This window comes from Anser brachyrhynchus (genome assembly GCF_964034855.1).
Source record: "Anser brachyrhynchus genome assembly, chromosome: 13".
Taxonomy (NCBI): domain Eukaryota; kingdom Metazoa; phylum Chordata; class Aves; order Anseriformes; family Anatidae; genus Anser; species Anser brachyrhynchus.
The window spans coordinates 10,796,036-10,802,218 of NC_137708.1; positions in this window are offsets into that span (position 1 = coordinate 10,796,036).

Consider the following 6,183-nt stretch of genomic DNA (forward strand, 5'->3'; position numbering starts at 1 on the left):
TCCACCTTTCCCTGCTGCCTGCTGTGCCCTGCTACGCCCCGATCCAGGCAGCGCTGAGAGCTGCTGCTGCTGTCAAGGATGCCCTTATCTGCAAGGGTATGGCTTGCCTTTCAGGTTCGGAGACGGCATTAGGATCAAGGCTCTGACTAATCTCCTCCGATAAGGCGTGCCACAGCAGGGCGGAGGGTCCGACGTCGCTGCTGCTGCTTGAGCTGTGCTTATCCCCTGCCCGGGCACAGTCGGGGGGATGCGGCGGTGTCTGCCGAGGGGGTTTCTTCTCCGCAAAAAGCTGAGCATCCAGCGGGATGCTCAGCTCCCAGCCCCTGCCCGGCAGCCGACGTGAGCTGCCCGTTGTAAAACAGCACAGGTGTACTGCGGTAAATGGAGTGGCAGGCAGAAATAAGCACAAAAGAAATAGATGGATAGATAGGAATGAGGGATCGATAAACCGAGACTAAAGATAGCAAGCGAGATGCACCGAGGGCTGTTGACAGAGAAATAGATGTTGCAGCCGGAAAGATCCTCGAATCAGAGAAATATCGAACGAGAGAGCCGAGGCTTTGAGAAGGGTCACTCTAAGTGCACTTCACTGCCAAGCTAGGACTAGCCCACACAATACAGGGCTAATGCTTCCTATTTTCTCTCCCTGTTTTAACCCCCTGGAGTGGCAGGACGTGAGCAGCTCCAGCAGCCCCCCTTTCAGACCTCCGTCTCAGCGCCAGCCCGTCGCACCTGCCGAAATGATCTTTTCCACGCTGGGATGCTGCCATGGTCCTGAGTGCACCCGAAAAGCTGCTCGGAGGGATCTCGTGGAGCTGGGCTGCAAAACAGCCAGCAGGGACAGAAGGAAGGCAGAGAAGGAGCAGCACGGGGCACTCGGGTCGTGGGGGTCCCGCGGGACACAGCAGGACAGAGGGATGCTCGCGGGAGGGGAGTTTGGTGGGTGGGCAGTAAGGGCTCCCGGGTGCCCATCTCTGGCAGGTTCATTTGTTGCACTAAGCCTGGAATTGGCTGGATTTGGTTATTTGTCACCAATCTAATGGCCGGTGAGCTTGGCAGGGAGTCCTGGAGGGATCCTATAATACCTGTCTGCGTGGGACCCTGCTGCCCAGATATTTCTGAGCATGGCTCTCTACCTAAAGGAAACATCCGAGTCTGAGGCAGCCTCATGCTCTGGCATTGCTTCATTTCTTTTCCTAAGGGCTGGTCTGGCAGAGAAGCGAAAGAGCTCAGCAGCTCCAGAGCAGCTATTCATTTCCTCTCGTTAATTAGGTGATACGCTCCCCATCTCCCTCCTTCTCTCCGGGCATTTGTTTAAACCCCATGAAAAGACTGAAGGGAACTGAACTCCACCTCTCTCTCCATGCACCCGGGGCAGCCCAGTGGGGCTGGAGGGTGTCTCCGTCTGGGGTGAGGGCATGGAGGGGGTGAGCCTGCCCTGCCTGGAAATGCCCCCGGCGTGGCCCTTCCCCAGGGAGGTGTCGGTGCTCAGGGCACTTCGTCCAGCAGGCTCACGGCGATCCGGAGCCGTTTATCAGTCCTGATGCATATTTAATGCTGAAATGGTAAGCAGAAGTGGAGCGGTGTTTGCAGGCAGGCGAGCCGAGGAGCTTTGCCACGGTCGCTAACGGTCCTGCATTAATTATGATAGGATAAATAATTCACAGGGCTAATAACAAAGGCTTGTTTTTGACAGTTATGGAAATCCCGGCTCGCTCCTGGGAGCGGGGTGAGGAAGCAATGCCCGGCCCCGTGCTCTAAGCCAAGCACGCAGCGGGGCGCGAGGGATCTGCTGGGGCTGCCGTGCCGGTGGGTGAAACCGTGGGGTCCCTGCACGACCCCGGGGTCTCCTGGCTCTCCGCAGAGCCTGCCAGTGCACCTGGGAAGCGTGGGGGGATGAGGGCAGGAGGGATCAGACACTCTCCTGGGGAGCAGGACAGCAGCCACCCCCTCCTTCTGCCCACCCGGTGCCGAAGACTGTCTACCTTTGCCTCGCCATGTAACCTTGGCCCGTGGGGATCGTGTGGGCCCCAGCTCGGTGGCATCCCCCTCAGGCAGGATGCGGCGGGCACAGCCTGCATCTCCTCTGCCCTTACTTCAGGCCGTGTCCCCCTCCCTTCCTTCTCTCCATAACCTGCTCTTTTGCTCCTTTAAACATTAATATGGATGTTTTCTTGCGCCACTGTTGTCCTTCAGCTTAAATAGCTTTTTTCCCCCTCCCTGATGTTTACCCTCCAGATGTATTTATAGAGAAAAAAAAAATCACATCACTGCCAGTTTGCTTCATCCAGGCTAAGCGAGCTCTGTTCTGTACTCCTTCCATACCGTGTGCCCTCCATTCCCTGGCCCCCAGGCAGCCCTTCTCTGCTCCTTGTTACCCTCCTCAAAGCGGGCAGCCCTCTGGCTGAGCCACCGCAGCGAGAGTGACCTTGGGCAGCTCATGTCACCTTTCCTGCCTCGGTTTCCCTACATGTGGAGGCAGAGCAGTGGCCCCATCCTGTGGCATGGGTGGGTTAGGTGCTATGGCAAGTGTAGGAGCCTTCTCCTTCCCAGTGCTGAACCTTTATGGGGACTCATTCAATATTCTGTGCATTTACATCTCCACAGGAACATGAATCCTGCCCCAGCCCCTTGCAGGCAGCCACAGAACATCTCAGCAGTCCAAACGAGCACCCGGGGTAGGCTGAACGACTGCCCCACACACCGCTGCACATCCCAGGCCCTGACATAGACCTTAAACTGGGGCAAAAGCCATGGTCAAAAAGTTTTCCAGGGCAAAACAACAGCAGCTGGGACCTTGTGCGGTGCCACCTCTGCAATCTGTTGCATATGTAAAAAATATCTACCCAGTATGTATTTTAACCATTTTTTTTTCTTTTATATCCGTGCTGCTCACCTCCCTACTGTTTTGCAGCCCCATATGCTGAGAGGGTGCAAGGAGCAGGGCACCCTACAGGATGCCCGTACAGAGGATGTGTTTGCATGGATAAACAGCCGCCCTTGGGGTGTTCCCATCCAAGAAAACAGGTGGGCTAGAGGAGACCGGGACAGCCCCACGCAGGCTCTGTTGACACAGGAGAATGCAGCAGATTTCACCTAGAAAGTGGCTGTTTGAACAGAGGAGTGTTGCACAGCTCGGAAGTGCTTATGTCTGGAGAGTGGATGTTTACACAGGGGAATAGCGCATCTGCCTTGCTATTAGAGCACAAAACAAATGTTTGCCCAGGTAAGTGCAGGGCTCCAGCTCGGGTTTTGCACTGGGTGTGTGGCTTTGGGGTGTACACAGAGGGAGGCGCCGCCTGGGCGCATTCACAGCAAAGCCCACCTCAGTCCTCAGCTGGCTCAAGAATAAAGAACCATTAAGCTGGTGAAAAATTGCTTTTAATATATATATTTTTCATTAGACATGGTCCTTCTCTTTCTCTTTTTCCACGAGGAATCAGTGGAGAAAACCCCTGCGGGAAGTCCTCTCCTTCCCATCGGAATCAAATTAATATATTCCCAAACCACCAAATTCCTGTCCCACCTCCCTGAGCCTTTAGAGAAACTTTTGTGGCTGCCACGGAGGAGCAATCGCTGGGGGGTGGCATCCCGTGCCTCGTCACACTCAGCCATGGCAGGACGCAGCCGCAGATGCCCTGATTGTTAGCGAAGGCAGCTCCCGTCCTCCCTGCACCGCTCGCGCAGCGCGGCGTGGGTGCTGCACCTGCCACGGCAGAGCACGGCTGGTTCATTGCAGAGCAAGCGCTAGTTTTTAGCCTCTTAACAGGAAAGGGAGTGGGCCCGGCTGTTTTCTGCTGGGGAGGGAATGAAAAGAGCCAAACAGCTCCACGAGCTGCAAGGCAGCCTGCTTTCTCCTTGGCCCTAGTTCCGAAAATTGCCATGGTCCTTAGGGCAAGCGGCACCTTCCTGGGGCCAGAAGGTGCCCCCCATCCACCCACGCTGCCGGGAGCATCTCTCTGCAGGCGCGTGGGTCTGTGCAGGCAGCTGGGGGTCACGCACAGGGCTGGGGTGATACCACACATCCAGGTGGGACCGCACAGGCTTTTGTCGCGGCAAACGGTGGTGGCTGTGGGGATCGGAGGGAAGCGAGTGCCAAGACGGCTGCGCTGAGGGCTGCTGTTGTGGTTTCTGTGCTGGAGCTTGTGGGCTGGAGAGGAGGAGGCAAACCAAAATATTTATACCATAAGATGTGCACTTTTTTTTTGAGCTGAAGCTTGGGCAGCGTCCCAGCCCCTCCATATGTGCTCGTAGACATGGCTTACCTGATTTCCTTCCCTGCAGGGAGAGCGCGGCTCGGCTGCTAGGCAGAGGGGGATGCGGGCAGCTCCTGCGCCGGATGCCGGGCACACGGGGGCTGCGCTGGCCGTGCTGCTCTTCCCCTGTCCCCTTGTGCCCCGGTGTCCCCAGCTGAAACACCAACCCCTGGCTGGAGCTGGTGGGGCTGCAAGGACTGGGCTGGGGCAGCGGGGTTGGTCCGTGTGGGGTGTGTGCACCCCGGTGCTGGCCTTGCTCCCGATGTGCGTGTGATGCCGAGGGGGCAGCTGCTTCGTGCACCTTGTGCTGGCGAGGAGGGGACTTTCTTGGGATCTGGCCCTCTGCAGCCCCATGGAACTGGCTGTGGGGCAGGGAAGGGACAGGAGCTTTCCTCCTTCCCGGGGCCGGGACGAGCAGCGGCACAGCGGGCTGGCGATGCCACAGTTAGTGAGGGCTGTGGGAGCTCAGCTGGAGCTCAGCACCCACTGCTCGGCCCCGAGCAGCTCCGGCAGCGCGAGCAGCCGCCTGTGCGGGGGGCTCGTTCTGTGCCCATGCTGCGGAACAACAGCGTTAAATCTTCCCGTCTGCACACCGGAGATGGCCCCTCTCATCCTCCCCCTGACAAGATTTAAGATGGTCACGGATAACCGGCTTTCATTATAGCTGTGCTCATAAATCCTTCCCATATCCTCTTTGGGGCGGGCTGCTGCCACCACCCACACAGCGCGCGGGCTCTGTCTGCGGCGGCAGGGGCCTCCCCTGCTCCCTGGCTCCCACCACCCCCGTCCCCAGAGATTGTCCCCGTTTCCAGGCGCAGTTTCTGCTCTCGCCCTCCATCACCTGGCAGCTCCCTCCCTCTCGTTTCTCCGATGACAGCACAAACTCTGCAGGAGCAAGAGCAGTGCCCGGGCCATTCCCCCTGCTGCTCCCCCACAACACAGAGCCCGGTGGCCGCGAGTTCTCCTCTCCCAGGCACCGATCTCATGAGTCCCATCACGCCGGGGCTGCTCAGCCAGGCAGGGCACGCTTTGGCCCTTCATCGCTCCCTGGGGGTTTGAATGGTATCTGTTACTTTCTTCCAATTCCCAGCTCGTTTCTGTCATGTTTTTGGCTCCGGCTGCCCGGTGGTATTGATTGGACTTCTTATGCTGTGGGGGTTCTTCCTGTATATAGTTCTCATGCAAGACGCATTTCTGTGGTACAAGAGCTACAAACTGGAAAAAGAAAGAAAGGAAAAAAAAATATCACATAAAATCAGACCTTATGTTCTACTCCTCTAATTGCCTGTGAGCGGAGACGGCAAATAAAAGTTTGTCAAGGCTTCTTATTTCATTTTAAGAGCATTGATTTTTGCAGACCTCTGGCCCTCCATGCGGGCTGATAAAGGGTGGGTTGGGGTTTGTGGAGGAGCCCGCAGTGCTTTTCTCATCCCCTGAGAGGACGATAACCCTGCTCCTGCCTTTCTCTGGGAAGCAAAGCAGTATGGACGAGTATGGGAGTTTTATGGCCAAGGACGTACTCCAGGTTTGTGTAAAGGAAGAGTCTGACGGTGGTTTGCAGAGACTGGTGTTTAGAGGTGGCCGTAAGACCCCTGCGGACCCCTAAGAGCCAGCCTTGTAAAATCAGCGTTGGTGACGGGGCTGACACGGAGCAGCTGCCGTGTGAGCGTTAGGAGGAAGGGACGGCGGCAGGAGCTGATTAGCACTGACGGCTAACGGACCCCGGAGCTGAGGGGTCAGCCGGGGGAGATGGAACAAGGACGAATCAAGCAGGAGGGCTTCACAGAGGGAATGGTGGGGAAAACACGGAGAGCTCTGGCTGCTGTTTTGGGGATGCTGCCCAGGGAGCAGGGCCAGCGCTGGTGGGGAGCGTGGGGCCACTGATGCCTGAAATGCAGCAGGGATGGGAGCCAGCGGAGGGAAGAGC